The sequence below is a fragment of the Peromyscus leucopus genome, chromosome 20 (genome assembly GCF_004664715.2).
Source record: "Peromyscus leucopus breed LL Stock chromosome 20, UCI_PerLeu_2.1, whole genome shotgun sequence".
NCBI classification, from domain to species: domain Eukaryota; kingdom Metazoa; phylum Chordata; class Mammalia; order Rodentia; family Cricetidae; genus Peromyscus; species Peromyscus leucopus.
Window position 1 is genome coordinate 39,816,388 of NC_051080.1, and position 16,473 is coordinate 39,832,860.

A 16,473-nucleotide genomic window follows, 5' to 3' on the forward strand; every position below is an offset into this window, starting at 1 on the left:
TGTAGACCAGGCTAGCCTCAGACTCACAGAGATCCGCCTGCCTCTGCCTCCTGAGTGCTGGGATTAAAGGTGTGCACCACCACCGCCCGGCCTATCAATTTATTTTTATTTTATGTGTATAGGTGTTTTGCCTGTATGTCTGTCTGCTAACCATGCGTGTATGGTGCCCAAGGAGGCCAGAAGAGGTGCCCAAAACCCTGGAACTGGAGTTTACAGATACTGTGAGCTGCCATGTGGGTGCTGGGAATTGAACCCTGGTATTCTGGGAGAGCAGCCAGTGGTCTTATTCACTAAACCATCTCTCCAACCCATCTTTTTTTTCTTTTTTTTTAATTTTAATTGCAAGCCGGAAAAAAAATAAAACAAAACAAACAAACAACAAACAAAAAAACCCAAACCGCTGAAACCAGCTTTCATAGTAAAAGGGATGCAAACAAAATTCTTCGACTGCAATCACATGACCTCTACACCCCACCACACAATGACATAGAAGTGCTAGATAAAAGAAAAACAATAGCTGGATAAAATAGAACCAAATAAATAAATAAATAACCTGTCAGTGCCTGGCTGAGTTAGCAAGCAAGAAAAAACAGTCTCCCAAGGGACCAGAAACAAAGAAGGGAAAAATCTGAGAGGCGATCACATGATTCGGCCCCACAGTGCCTTGGGGAAGGATGTGAGAAAGGAGAGTCAGAGGCAGCAAAGGCACTTGGGGGCCTTGGTTCCAGAATCTGTGTTGAGACTGGAAATAAGATCTTTGGCTGACAGGCAGGGAAGAGCTGAAACTATGCCTCGTTGCAAAGCTAGACTCCTGTGAGGGCTGATCTCTCAGCGAAGAGTGTGTTAGGAACAAACCTCCCCCTGGCATGGAAAGATAACGAGGAGGCTTGTTTATCATGGCACAGGCAGAGAGCAGTGGAGGAGTTTAAAACACACCCCCAGAATCCAAACTTCATTCCTGTGCTTTGCGGGGGCGTGCAAGGTCCAAATGTGTGCTGCGTGCATGTTCTGGGATTCTGAGCCAAGATAGGAAAATGCCCTCAGGTAGGTGATAGCTCTGGACCACCCGGGTCAGCAGATGGAAACCGCTCTGGGTCGGGGAGCCCTGTCAGATCTCAGCAGCAAGAAATGCCCACAGCGGAAACCAGCCCCCCAACCATGAGCTTTAGAATATCCACTCCCAACCAGTGGTCATCTTGGATGCCAATAAACTACAAAGAAAGGCTAGAGTCTCCAAATGTGAGATGCGAGAACAGTATTTTTGGGTTTTTGGGTTTTTCAAGACAGTTTCTCTGTGTAGCCTTGGCTGTCCTGGAACTTTCTCTGTAGACCAGGCTGGCCTCAAACTCTGAGATCTGCCTGCCTCTGCCTCCTAAGTGCTGGAATTAAAGGCGTGTGCCACCACCACCCAGCTGAGAAATGTTAAATTTTTAAATAAAAGAATAACACATTATTAAATGAGAATAAACAGACTTGAACTTTTTTTTTAAACTGTTTTTATTTTCTCTTTATTTGTTTTTTGAGACATAGTCTCACTGTGTAGCTCTGGCTGGCCTACACTATGTAGACCAGGCTGGCCTCCCCCTATCTGCCTCTGCCTCCCAGGTGCTGGAAGTCAAGGTGTGTGCCACCACCACCCAGCTTTTTGTTTGTTTGTTTGTTTTGTTTTTGTTTTTGAGACAGCATCTTTGTCAATAGCTCAGGCTGGTCTGGAACTTATCCTGTAACCCAAGCTGGTATCAAACTCAAGATCCTCCTGCCTCACCTCCCAGGAGCTGGCATTACAGACATGAGCGACTGCACTTGGTTGAGATTTGAACAATGCTAAAAACGTTAACATCCTGTAGTGTCTGAGATTTTAAAATCTCAAAATGTCTTAGGCAGGAGCTGTGGGAGGGGCTGTGAAGGCTGTGGGAGGGGCTGTGAGGGCCATAGGAGGGGCTGTGAAGGCTGTGGGAGGGGCTGTGAGGGCTGTGGGAGGGGCTGTGGGAGGGGCTGTGAAGACTGTGGGAGGGGCTGTGAAGGTTGTAGGAGGGGCTGTGAGAGCTGTGGGAGGGGCTGTGAGGAGTGTGGGAGGGGCTGTGAGGGCTGTGGGAGGGGCTGTGAGGGCTGTGGGAGGGGCTGTGAAGGCTGTAGGAGGGGCTGTGAAGGCTGTGGGAGGGGCTGTGAGGGCTGTGGGAGGGGCTGTGAGGGCTGTGGGAGGGGCTGTGGGGGCCGTGGGAGGGGCTGTGAGGGCTGTGGGAGGGGCTGTGAGGGCCGTGGGAGGGGCTGTGAGGGCTGTGGGAGGGGCTGTGAGGGCTGTGGGAGGAGTTTATCAACATCCTGTGGGGCTGAGAAGAGGCTGGCACACAGATATTTACCATTCCATTCTAATTCTATACACATTTGAAAATTCTCGTAATAAAACCATAAAACAAACCAAAACGCTCCAAATAGAACTTCTAGAAACAAACATTTTAAATAATGTGATTTTCAACTCAGGACAGGCTGCCTGGTACACTGGACACAGGTGAAGGAAAAATTGTGAACTGAAGAAGACGAAAAAATCCATAATGCAAAGAATAGAAATGAATATATATTTTAAATTTCAGAGGATATCCTGAGACAGCAAGATTAAAACGGGAAGGTACAGTAGCGGCTTATTATAAATTCCCGGGGTAGCAGGAGGTGGTAGCGCATGCCTTTGATCCCAGCACTCGGGAGGCAGAGGCAGGAGAATCTCTGTGAGTACGCAGACCCATTCTAACTGTGTGCGGCACCGTCCCACGGGCTGAGTCAGTGGATAAAAAGGAGAGAGTGAGCTGGCCTCATTCCTCTCTCTCTGCTTCCTGACTGCGGACATACCGTGATCAGCCACTCCAGCTCCTTCTACCACACCTCCCCTCCATGGCGGGCTCGACCCTCGAATTGTGACGCAAAACAACCCTCCCTTCCTTCCTTAAGTTGCCTTATTAGGTATTTTGCCACCACAAGAAGAGTAACTAACGCACCTAGCCTGCACAGAGCCCTGGGCTCGATCCCCAGCACTGACTAAACTGGGCATGGTGGTGCACACCTGTAATCCCAGTATTCAGGAGGTGGGGGCAGAAATTCAAGGTCAGCCTTAGCTACATAGCAAGTATGAGGCCAGCCTGAACTACCTACCTACGTGAATGAGATCTTGTCTCTAGAAGGGGGGGGGATGACATTACAGAAAAAAAAGTGGGGGGAGAGGAAATACTCAAAGAATTATGCCTGAGAGGTTTTTTCTTTGTTCGGGCTGTGTGTGTGTGTGCGCACTGGCAATGGAACCTGGTGTTTTGTGCCTGCTGGCTGCTAGGGAAGCCCTTTACACCAAGCTACATCTCCTCCTGGATGAGAGTCTTTGAGACTTTGATAGAAGAGGCCCATCAGAGAGAAACCATTCAATACAAAAGACAGTAAGACAGCCACAGAAGCAACTAGAAAGAAAAGGTATGCCACCTACATACTGCAAGGATGCTGACTGGAGCTTCTCTGGCCACCCAAACCTCAGAAGACGACAACTGATAGTCTCGAGGAAAGACGGCTGCCAGCCAAGCATCCTGGCTTCACCGAGAATCGATCTATTTTTTTCCCCAAATTATTTTATTATTTTAAGTTTATGCACCCATACACTTGGTGCCCATGGAGGACAGAAGAGGGTGTTGGATCCCCTGGTATTGGAGTTACAAATAGTTGTGAGCTGACATATGGGTGCTGGGAATCAAACCCAAGTCCTTTGAGGAGAGAAGCCAGATCTCCTGTCACTGAGCCATCTCTCTGCCCTGAAAAGTATCTTCACATGAAGCTCGGGGCTGGTCCTCTCACTCAAACCTGCATGAGTTACTGAGAGAGACACGGGTACTTCAGGAAGGGGAGGAGAGATTGGGGGGGCAGCAATGGCCCTAGCCCAGCATGGAGGTTCATGCTGATGATCTCAGCACTCAGGAGGCTGAGGCAGGAGGATCACCATGAGTTCATGGCCTGCCTGAAATGAACAGTGAGTTCAAGGCCAGCCTGGAATACATGGTAAACCCTGTCTCAACAAAAATAAAATGTAAACAAATAGTCCCATTTGCTTATTGAGTTCTTGTTCAAGTACCAACACTATTCTATGGTTCTTGCTTTAAAGGAAGGAAGGAAGGAAGGAAGGAAGGAAGGAAGGAAGGAAGGAAGGAAGGAAGGAGGAGAGAGAGAAAGGAAGAGAGAGAGAGAGAGAGAGAGAGAGAGAGCACTAGGCTGTGGAGGCACTCCTTTAATCTCAGCACTCAGGAGGAAGATAGATCTCTGAGTTCGAGGCTAGCCTGGTCTACAGAGTGAGATCCAGGGAAGCCAGGGCTACACAGAGAAACCCTGTTTTGGGAAACAAACAACAACAAAACAAAAACAAAAACAGAAAGAAAGAGGTGGGGAGATGGCCCAGTGGGTGAGAGTACTTGTTCTGCAAACCTAAGAACCTGTGTTCAAATCCCCGGCACCCGTATAAAAAGCCAGGCATGGCTTCATGTGCCTGTAACCCAAGCACTGTGGGAAGGAGACGGGCCGACCCTGAGAGCTCTGCTGGCTGCCAGCCTAGTCAAATTGGCAAGCTTCCAGATCAGTGAGTGCGCTGGCTGATTTCATGTCAACCTGACACCAGCTAGAGTCACTTTGGAAGAGGGAACCTCAGTTGAGAGAATGCCCCGCCAGATCGGCCCAAGAGCAAGCCTGTAGTGCGTCCTCTTGGTTAGTGATCGATATGGGAGAACCCAGTTCACCGTGAGCAGTGCCATCCCTGGGCTGGTGGTCCTGGGGTCTGTAAGAAAGCAGGCTGAGCAAGCCATGAGGAGCAAGCCAGTAAGCAGCACCCCTCCATGGCCTCTACATCTGGTCCTACCTCCAGGTTCCTGCCCTGACTTCCCTCAGCAATGGAGTGTGACCTGAGAGTTGTAAGTCGAAATAAACCCCTTTCTCCCCAAGTTATTTATGGTCATGGTGTTTTATCACAGCAATAGAAACTGAAACTAAGACAGTGAGAGACCCTGTCTCAAGGCCAGAAGGCAAAGAGCAACTAAAGACAAGGAAGAGGTCCTACTCTGGCCTCAACCTGGGCACACATGGACACGTGCACTCACACACTCGTGTGCATACGTCCAAATACACACAGAGTCTAAAAACATTTCCTTATGCATTTAATCCTCCTGACAACCCTTAGAATCGGCTGTGATTATTATCATACCCCTGTACAGACAGGTCACGGCACTTGGGAGGCAGAGGCAGGTGGATCTCTGTGAGTTTGAGACCAGCTTGGTCTACAGAGTGAGTTCCAGGACAGCCAGGGCTACAGAGAAACCATGTCTCGAAAAACCAGAAAAAAAAAAAAGATTAGCCTCTGAGAATGTCTAGGGGAGATCATCTGATTATATTAACTGACGTGAGAAGAGCCATCTTAACTGTAGGTGAAACCACTCCCCACACAGGAGGTCCTGCACTTCATAACACAGAGAGAGCCTGCTGAGTGGTAGGACACATTCTCCCCTCTGTTTCCTGACTGCGGGTGTAATGTGAGCAGCTGCTTCAAGTTCCCGAGGCCCTAGCTTCCCCACCATGATGAACTGTCCCCGCTGAACTGTGAGCTAAAATAAATCTTCCTTTCGCTTAAGTTGCCCTTGTATTTTATCACGGCAACTGGGAAAGAACCTAAGATGCTGTCATGCTTTAGGGGGAAAGGCAGACCCTCGTGTAGCCCAGGCTAGCCTCAAACTTGCTTCTATTCCTCCTGCTTCCATCTCCTGAGTGCTGGAGATGTTACAAGTGTGCACCCCAATTCCTGGTGTGGTGCTGGAGAGTGAACCCAGGACTTTTGCCTGTGAGCAAGTCCTCTACCAACTGGGTTACATCCTCAGCCCTGCCTAGAATACTTCAAACATAGATTCTCTCTCTCTCTCTCTCTCTCTCTCTCTCTCTCTCTCTCTCTCTACACACACATACACACACACACACACACACACACAATACAACACACGAAATTAATTTTTTTAGAAGGGTCTCACTATATAGCCCTGACTAAGCTATGTAGACCAGGCCAGGTTTGAATTCATTCTCTCTCTAACTCCCAAGTGCTGGAATTAAAGACATACGCCATCACACCTGGCCCAAACTGCCAATTTCAAGATTTATTTTACTTCTAAAAATTATCTTTGTTCTTGGCACACCAACTGATAACATTTCTATAAAGTGTACTGCAAAGACAGAGTAATTGGTAATTATCCAAGCTTCGAGGCCAGCTCACAGTAGCAGAAAAGGCAATGGTCACACACTCATAGTGTGGCCATGGTGACACTTCCAGGACATGCTAACCCTTTAACTCCACACCGGTGTCCTAGGGTCCTTTAATTTTTTTTTTTTTTTTTTTTTTTTTTTTTTTTTTTTTTTTTTTGGTTTTTCAAGACAGGGTTTCTCTGTGTAGCTTTGCGCCTTTCCTGGAGCTCACTTGGTAGCCCAGGCTGGCCTCGAACTCCCAGAGATCCGACTGGCTCTGCCTCCGGAGTGCTGGGATTAAAGGCGTGCACCACCACCGCCCGGCTAATTTTTTATCTTTTATTTATTCATTGACAATTTCGTACACTGTACCTTATGTGTGTCTATGTGAATGTGTATGTACAGGAGCCTGCGGCGACCAGAAGAGGTCATGCAATGTCCTGGACAAGTGACTGTGAACCCTGTGATGTGGGTGCTGGGAGCCAGGCTCAGCCCCCTGCAAGCACCCTTAACGCTGACCTGTCCCTCCAGCCCCAGTGTGGATTGATCAGTTCCAGGCAACTTCCCTCTCTCACGCTCCTGTCCACACCCAACACACTCCCCTCCACCATCGTTTCCATAGCAACCTTTACTGATCTTTTGAGCTTGATCTTGTGCCGCAGACCCCAGTTGCAGAGAGTTTAGAAGAAGGACAGCCATGCCGGGTCCAGAAGACAGCACTCCACACTCTCCCCCACCGCCTCCCCCCCCCTTCTCTCCACCCCCTCTTCCCTGAGGCTCTGCATCCCTTTCAGTGTTCCCTGAGCCCCTGCTCCACGTCTTTATTTTTGTTTGGTTTTGCGGTGCCGGTAACCGAACTCAGTCCCTTGAGCACCCCGGGGCAAGACTCCACCTCAGTGGGCTCCTTTGAGGCAGCCATGTTTCCATGGTAAATGTTAAACTTTAATTCTCACAGGGAAGTTGCAGTGGCTTTCCCCAGTTTCTCAACTGACTTTTCTTGGAGTTCAGGATTTGAAAGAAGATTAAGTTTGATCTAGGGTTCTAGCTCACGGGCAGAGCATGTGTTTAGCATTTGAGGCCCTGTTCAATCCCTAGCCCCATGAAATAAAAAGGAAGGAAGGAAGGAAGGAAGAAGGAAAGAAGGAAGGAAGGAAGGAAGGAAGGAAGGAAGGAAGAAAGAAAGAAAGAAAGAAGGAAGGAAGGAAGGAAGAAAAAGGAAGGAAGGAAGGAAGGGAAGGAAGGAAGGAAGGAAGGAAGGAAGGAAGGAAGAAGGGATGGAAGGAGGTGGGGAGGGAGAGAAGAAAAGATAGGAATTTGAGAAGGAATGTTGGGAAGGATTCTGGAATAAAATGGAACTATTCCACTCAGGAGGTTGTGGCAAGAGGACTGTTTCAAGTTCAAAGACAACCTGATGGGCTACAGAGAGTCACAGGCCAGCCTCAGCCACAGGGTAAGACCCTGTCTCAAAACAAACAGCTAATCAGACAGACAGATGAACAAACCAAAAACCACTTAGTGTCTTAGGGTTTCTATCACTGTGAAGCGACACCATGACCACGGCAACTCTTTTTTTTGTTTGTTTTTTTTGAGACAGAGTTTCTTCGTATAGTTTTAGTGCCTGTCCTGGATCTCGCTCTGTAGACCAGGCTGGCCTCAAACTCACAGAGATCTGCTTGACTCTGCCGCTGCCACCCACCCACCCACCCCCACCCCACCCCCCCCCGCCCCCGCCCACCAAGTGCTGGGATTAAAGGCATGTGCCACTGACGCCCGGTGACCACGGCAACTCTTATAAAGAAAACATTTAATTGTGATGGCGACCATGGCAACTCTTATAAAGAAAACATTTAATTGTGATGACTCACTCACTTACAGTGTCAGAGGTTCAGTCCATTGTCATCATCAAGGGGAGCATGGCAGTGTGCAGGCACACATGGTGCTGGAGCTGAGAGTCCTACTACATCTTGCAGGCAACAGGAAGTCAGCTGTCACACTGAGGGAAGCTTGAGCAAAAGAGACCTCAAAGTCCACTCCCACAGTGACACACTCCTCCAACAAGGCCACACCTCCTAATAGTGCCACTCCCCTTGGGGGCCAATTTCAAACCACCACACTTGGTATAAAAACAACGGCACTGGGCTGGAGATGTGGTGTAATGGTAGAGCCCAGAATTCCACCTCCACCCCCCATACACACAGTAACACTTTTTTTGGTTTGAGACAGGGTCTCACCATGGAACTCTGACTGGCCAGGAAATGACTATGTAGACCAGGTTCAAATTCAGAGATCCACCTGCCTGCCTTTGCCTCCCAAGTGCTGGGATTAAAGGCGTGTGAATAATAAAAGAAAAAGGAAAAGAAAGGACATGACTGCTTGGTAGAGGAGAAAGCTTGTTGTAGATGTGTGGGAGAGCGTAGTCAGAGGCAGGCCTATCAGGGAGTCCAGAGTGGACCTGACCAGACTGAGCTGGGCCATGTGGGAGAGGGGGAGGGGAAGGGAGAGGGGAGAGAGGGAAGCGAGGTGCAGCAGCCCAGGAGGCCAAAGGTCCAAAAGGGGGAGGGTACCCAAAATGTCTGGATTATATAGGGAAGAGCCTCTGGGGGAAGGGCAGCCCAGCCGGAACCCCTGGGCTGGAGAGTTCAGGGCAGAGGGTGGGGTATGCCAGCCATACTAGGGTACTATGTAACAGGGACAGACCGATGCTGGAAGAACCCATCCGCTTTCATACGTGAAATAGGTGCCTCAGCCATTTGTCCGAGGTTTGAAAATTGACAGTGGGCACCATCTCACCTGGCACAAAATGGCACTATTTAATCAGTGCTCTTAGGAAAATCTCCCTTCCTTCTTCTCTTGGTCTTTGAGACGGGATCTCATATAACCCAACCTAGCCTTGAACTCTTTATCATCCTGCCTCTGCTTCTCAAATTCCGGGGTGACAGGGATGTGTCACCACAGCCAGTGCCCTGGTTTGCTTCTCTTCTGCGGTGATAAAATACTCCAACCCAAAGCAGCCTCTCCGACTCTTCCTTCCTCAGCACACACAGCTCCTCTCATAGGCTCGGGCTGGCTCCACTCCACGACTGCTTCCCTTGGCAAACATCCCACCGTCTGGGCATCTCCAGTTTCCTGTGGTCTCCACAGCAACTGAAGTTGTATCTTCACCAGTGGCCTCTCCTGGTCTCTGCAGGGTCTCCCACTCTGCCGCCCCGGCATCAAGATTAAAGCAGAGACCACAGAGGCACACTGCTTCCCCGGTTGGCTCACCTCCCTCCCTTATTCATCCCTTTCCTGCCTAGGGATGGCACCGCCCACAGTGGGCTGGGCTCCCCTGCATCAATTAGCAATTGAAATGCTTCACAGACCAATGGGATTTGGGCAATTCCCCCTCCTGTGTCATCTCGTCCTCGACAATAAAAACTAACCAGGTCAGCCAGCTTGGTTTCCTATATGGGAACAAATAAAACTGGATCTCAAGAAACAGGCATAATATAGCACATGCTTTTAGTCCTAGCACTTGGAAGCTGAGGGAGGAAGACCACCCTGAGCTCCACACTAACCAGGACTAACAAGAGAGTGAGTTCAAGGCCAGCTCATACCTCATGGTGAGACCTTGTCTCAAAAAACTAAACTTGGGGGAAAAAAATGAAACTTGGATTCCTACATCAGATAGCATGCAAACATCAATAAATTAAAGGCCTAAAAATAATAAGAAGATGTATATCAAAACTTTTAGGGCTGAGGATTTGGCTCAGTTGGGAAAGTACTTACCATATAAGCATGAAGACCTGAGTTCAGTTCCCCAGCACCCACAAAAATCCAGGTGCATAGCTCATGTTTTTATTACTAGTACTTGGGATGGTGAGACAGGTGGATTCTAAGTCAGTGGCCAGTCATCCCAGCTGGACTGTGAGCTACAGTAAGAGACCCTTTCTCAAAAAAATGAGTTGGGGGCTAGAGAGATGGCTCAGTGGTTAAGAGCACTGGCTGCTTGTTCCAGAGGTCCTGAGTTCAGTTCCCAGCACCCACATGGAGGCTCACAACCATCTGTAATGAGATCTGGTGCCCTCTTCTGGCCTGCAGGCAGAACACTGTACACATAAAAATCGTGTCTGGCCCATTCCTTTAATCCCAGCACTCAGGAAGCAGAGGTAGGTGAATCTCTGAGTTCAAGCCCAGCCTGATCTACAGAGTGAGTTCCAGAGCTACACAGAGAAACCCCATCTCAAAAAAACAAAAACAAAAACAAACAAACAAACAAAAACCTTGTCAAGAATTGTTATAGGAAAGAAAATGGAAATATACAGAAAACAAAATCCACAAAGGATTGTCAGGGTTAGAGGAAACTGAGAAATCCACCAGGAGTTGCTTGTTTGGATTCTCTCATGACTTGAAGGTAAAATGTCCCTGTGGGCTCATGCAGCGAGCACTTGGTCCCCAGCTGCTGGAACTTAGGAAGTGAGGCCTTGCTGGAGGAGGCAGGTCCTTTTAAATTTATCACTGGTTTCAGCTTCCTCTCTCTCTCTGCTTCCTATCAGCACCAACATGAACAGCCTTCTCTCCACACCCCTGCTGACATCATGTTCTGCCTCTTAGCAGGCCTAGAACTGATGGAGCCCAGAACTATGGGCTGAGCCCTCTGAAATGTGAGCCCAAATCAATAGCTCTTCCCTGGCAATGTCATGGAGAGCCAGCAGATGGTCAGCAGGTAAAGGCTTTTCCCACTAAGCTGGATGCCCTGAGTTCAATCCCTGGGGCTCACAAGGCAGAAGGAGAGAAGAAACTATCACCACGCGCACACACACACACACACACACACACACACACACACCATTTTTTTAGAATGCGGTTTATGTCAGGTGTTTTGTTATAATGATGGGAGGTGTGACTAACACACACTCTAAGAACCAAATACCAAGACAGAATTAGATACTCCGACACCGGAGGGGGCTCCGAGGAGCCGAGGGAAGAGGCTGTGGGAGAGACGGCAAAAGCTTTGGAGTCGTCACCTGTGAAAAGACTCGGGGAAGGAAAGAGGAAGGGTAAGAGACCTCAGACTCCAGCAAAGCTCCGAGAAGGCAGCACCCAGGCCAAGCCACAGCTTCCGATTTAGAGGAGTCTGGTGCCAGTTAGAAATGGCCCAACTCCAGGACTCCCTGATGACTGGTCATTGGCTGGGAGCCACCAGGGCAGGAGAGACAGGAGCGTGGTTTTGACCTGAATGCCAAAGTGATCTGAAAGGATGGCAGCTGGAGGCTGTCAGTCAACTGTGCCTCCCTCAGTGGGAGCCTTTGAAGAGGACCTGGGGAGGATAATGTCCATGGCTACCACAGGTGCCACCGCAGAAAGTCACAGAGGGCACACTCTCCACCTCTCGGCACGTGATAATGGAGCGGCTTAAAATGGAGACGGTGAGATCAGTGGACAGCAGCAGTGGACCACAGTTCGGAGGGAACCTTTCCAAGCACAGGAAGTCTCAAACAATTGTGCATACAGCAGGTCACAGCATGGCTCTAAACACTGTGCCTGATGATACATGGCCATAGCGCAGTGCAATCAGCAATAGATCATAAAACTGTTTTAAACCCATGTTTTGAAACTGAAATTCTTGAATTACCTAGTATCTGAGTTGACGATGAGCCGGTGGGGCAGCACACGTCTGTAACGGGAGGTGGAGGCAGGAGGATCCAGAGTTCAAAGCCAGGGCTGGGAAATGGTTCAATGAGTAAAAACAGCTGTCACACAAGTGTAAGGACCTGAGTTCCAACCCCCAGGACCCTGTAAACACAAGCACAGTTGTGTGTACCTGTATCTCAGTGCTCCTAATGTGAGATCTGGGCCAGAGACAGGAGAGTCCCTGGTAGCTCATGGGCTAGCTAAGCCTGGAGTGTATATACACCAACAACAGCATCCCACCCCAAAAGTGGAAGGCAAAGGCTGGTACCTGAGGCTGTCCTCTGACCTCCACATGTGCACTGTGGCACACACACACACACACACACACACACACACACACACACACACACGCACACACACAGTGAATGTACACATATACATACACACACAAATATACACACACAAAAATGTATACACACACACACACACCCCACGCACACATGCATGCACACATGCACAAAAGAGCTCAAGGTGAGTTTTAGGCTGGCTGGGGGCTACATGAGACCTTGTCTTTAAAAAAAAAAAAAAAAAAAAAAAAAAAAGGAGGGAGGATTTCATGAGAGAGCAAGAAACTATTTAGAACTCAGCCAGAGAGGTCATCACAAGATGAACCCGGAAGGACAAAGTAAAGGAGGAGATAACACCTTCAGCGCCCATGGTAGAACAGAAGACCCAAGGCTGACAACTAATACCTGATAACAAAAACGAGATCAGAAGGATGGGAATCACAGAGAAAACAGATTCGTCAAAGCGAGAACCAAGAGAGAAGCCAGGAGTCGTGGTTGGGTCTCAGCAAAGACGATGATATCGACAGATCTCTGGCAAGAGCACCCTGTGCATGTGAGGAATGAACAAAAACCGCACAACGCAGCCAGAGCGGATTCAAAACCAACAATAGCTCACATTTACGAGCTGGCTTCACGCCTCATTCGATAGCACAACATCTATTTACAGGGGAGATCGAATCGCACATCCTCTCTGCAGACTCCTCCCGGAGTGTCTGTGCAGCTTGCTCCTGGCCCCTTAGGCACTCTTACTTCCATGCCTGTGGTTAGGCTGTTTCCTGAGCTCAAGAACGCCTCTCCCTCCTAAGATTCACTGCAGCCTCCGTCGGCTGGCCGTTCCCGACAGCAGTGCGCCTCCATCCATTCTGACTTCTCTGTCACTAGGAGGACCACAATGTGCCTCAGGATCGGAACGCGTTCCATTTCAAATGTCCACAAGTGGGTGGGGCTGGGGAGATGCCTCAGCTGATGCCACACGAGCTTGAGAACCTAACTTTGGATCCCTAGAACTCATTTAAAAAAAGCCAGATGTGCATGCCTGCAGTTCCACTGCTAGGAAGGGGGAAGGGGGAAGGAGAGGTCTCTGGAGTTTAATTGGCCAGCAAGCCTAGCTGAATTGAATTGATGAGCTCCATTTTTAATGAAAGATACACACACACACACACACACACACACCACACACGAGAGCAATTGAGGAAGACAGCCAGTGTCAAGCTCTAACCTCCATAGGCATGTACACACATTCATGCATGCACACACACAAATGTGTACACGTATATAACACACATCCCAACACACACAAAAGTCTACCCCACTATCATATACAACATCCAGCCTCCATTGTGTCTGGGCACAGGTGCTGCACGTCTTTGGATGGTCACCGTATTCCATGAGTTAGAAGAAGAGGGATGACTTGTGGTCCAGGAGCTGGCAGCAGGGATCCTGGGCACCCGGGTGGGGAAGGGTGGGAAGGGGAGAGCATCCTCATGTCCACATTAAGAGACACAACATTAGGTAACAAAATAACAAGTGGCCTGGGAGAGAGGATGACATGAGTACCTTGGACGGCCCGTGGGCATTCCTGCTTCCGCCACTCATTCTGCACAGGCCTCACGCAGCAGAGAAGCATTGCCAGGAGAGAGGTCTGCTTGGCCTCAGGTCAGACCTTCCTTGATGGCCACAACCCAAAAGGCATCATCCAAGATGCCCAGGCTACTGGGCTCAAGGTCAAAGCGGGGTTCGGTTTGCAGACCTGGCGTTGTACCACGGCTTTCATCTGCAAAGCCTTTCCCACTGGTCAGGCTGGACCCAGGGGCAGCTCAATGATTTCCCTATTTCTTTTCTTTTTCCCTTTCTTTTTTTGTCTTCTTTAAACACTTGAATCTTTTATTTTCTTTTAGACTTATTTATTTTATTTTGCATGCATGAGTGTTTTACCCACATGTATGTCTGTGTACCATGCATGTGCCTGGTGCCCATGGCGATCAGAAGAGGGTGTCAGATCCTCCGACACGGGGGTTCCAGATGGTTTTGTGAGCTGCCTAGTGAGTACTGGGAATCAAACCTTGTCCTCTGCAAGAACATATGCTATTAACTGCTGAGCCATCTCTCCAGCCCCATTTTTTTAGCTTTCGTTTATTTGTTTTTCAATTGATGTCTCATGTAGCCCAAGCTGACCATGAATTCATGTAGCTGAGGATGAGTTTGAACTCCTGACCCTCCTGCCTCCACCTCCCCAGTGCTGGAGTCACAGGTGTGCTCATCTTACTTACTTTCAAGTTCAGTTTTCTCCGCTACCCCTAAACGCATTTGCTGCTGCCCCTCCTCCTGGCAGAGAAGCTCCTGGCGATGTCTGCAGCCCCCTAAGTTCTACCACACTGCACCCACCACTGCTCAGCACTGGCCACCTCCATTCCTGTCTCTACTGATGGACTGGTCAATGGAATGGCTAAGGAGCCTTGAGGGCCCCCCTGTGCCAGGTAGACCTCTGAAGACTTAACTTGTTTAATCCTCACACCCCAATGTTGTTGTGGTTTTTAACTCTTTACAGGTCCTCCACCCAGTTCCAGCTCCCAAATAAATCACATGGAGGCTTATTCCTTCTTATAAATGCCTGGCCTTAGCTTGGCTTGTTTCTAGCCAGCTTTTCTTTCCTTTTCTTTCTTTCTTTCTTTTCTTTCATTTCTTTCTTTTTTTTTTTTTTTTTTTTTTTTTAGTTTTTCAAGACAGGGTTTCTCTTTGTAACTTTAGAGCCTGTCCTGGAACTCCCCCTGTAGACCAGGCTGGCCTTGAACTCACAGAGATCTGCCTGCCTCTGCCTCCCAAGTGCTGGGATTAAAGGCGTGGGCCAAATGTAAAACTACACCCAGCTGTAAAATGGTTACTTTAATGATGAAACAAAAATAAATCTTTAAAAAAATATTTTTAGATATATTTATTTTTATTTTATGTGTATGAGTGTTATACCTGTATGTGTGCCTGTGCACCATATCCATGCAATGCCATCTGAGGCCACAAGGGGGCGTGGATCTCCTGGAACTGGGGTTACAGCCAGTTGTGAGGGCCCATGTGGGGACTGGAACAGAACCCTGATCCTCTGAAAGAGCAGCCAGTGCTCTTGACTGCAGAGCCGTCTTTCCAGCCCCACAAACCTAAACCTTAAAAAGAATGTCATATAGCCCCCGACATGGTGACTCATGCCTGTGATCTCTCACTGGGAGGCCGAGACAGAAATTACTGTAGGTTTATGTACAGCCTGGGCTACATAGTGGTTTCTGGGCTAGCTTGGGCTATAACAGCCAACTTTCTCCAGTAAACCACAATGACAACAATAGAGAATGGCACACAGATCAAGGTGACAAGCTGGAATGGCTGGATGATGTAAGCTAGCATGCAGATACATTTATAAGCCTGTGTCCACTGTCCACCACCCGAGCCCTAGTCTTCTGTGACAGCAGGCAGAGGATAACAGTCTTTGGGTGACTCTCAACCACACCTCCCTGCAGAGAGTTCCCACACACCAAGTCCAGAAGCGAGAAGCACGGTGAGCAATCTCATTCCCCTGGAAACTAGAGTTAGATGTTTAAATTATTATTATTATTATTATTATTATTATTATTATTATTATTATTATTTTCTGAGATAGGGTTTCTCTGTGTAACAGCCCTGGTTGTCCCGGAACTCACTTTGTAGATCAGGCTGGCTTCGAACTCACACATATCTGCCTGCCTCTGCCTCCTGAGGGCGAGGTTAAAGGCCTGCTCCACCATGCCCAGCTAGCCATTTAAATTATAATGGAAATGTTATATGCTTGGCCATAGCAGACTGATGTGCCTCAGTTTCTTTTAGTCCACGGGGCCCAGTTGGATTTTTCCAGAGTGCTTCATTCTTCCTTACTAACGGCAACTCCAGCCCACAGAGCCGTATCTTTCCTGATTTGTCCCCAGATCCCCTCTTGCCTACTGGCATCTGAAACCTGAAGTGTTTCTGCCAGCTCCAGTCTCTGATTGGCAGACCCTTCCTAAGATGAGATAAAGTTCTTTGCTGTCCAGCGTCTATCTCCCACCTCCAGCCTGAAGCATGCCGGGAATCTGCTCAGTTTTCCAACTGAAGGCAAAGGCTGGCTGGGTGTGGGTGCTGTCCTTCGTCAATGAGAAAGTAAGACTCTTCATTTTAGCTATTACTAATTATTCATTTCTTGCTGTAACAAGAATGTCACTATTGCCGGACGTGGTGGAGCATGACTTTAATCCCAGCACTCGGGAGGCAGAGCCAG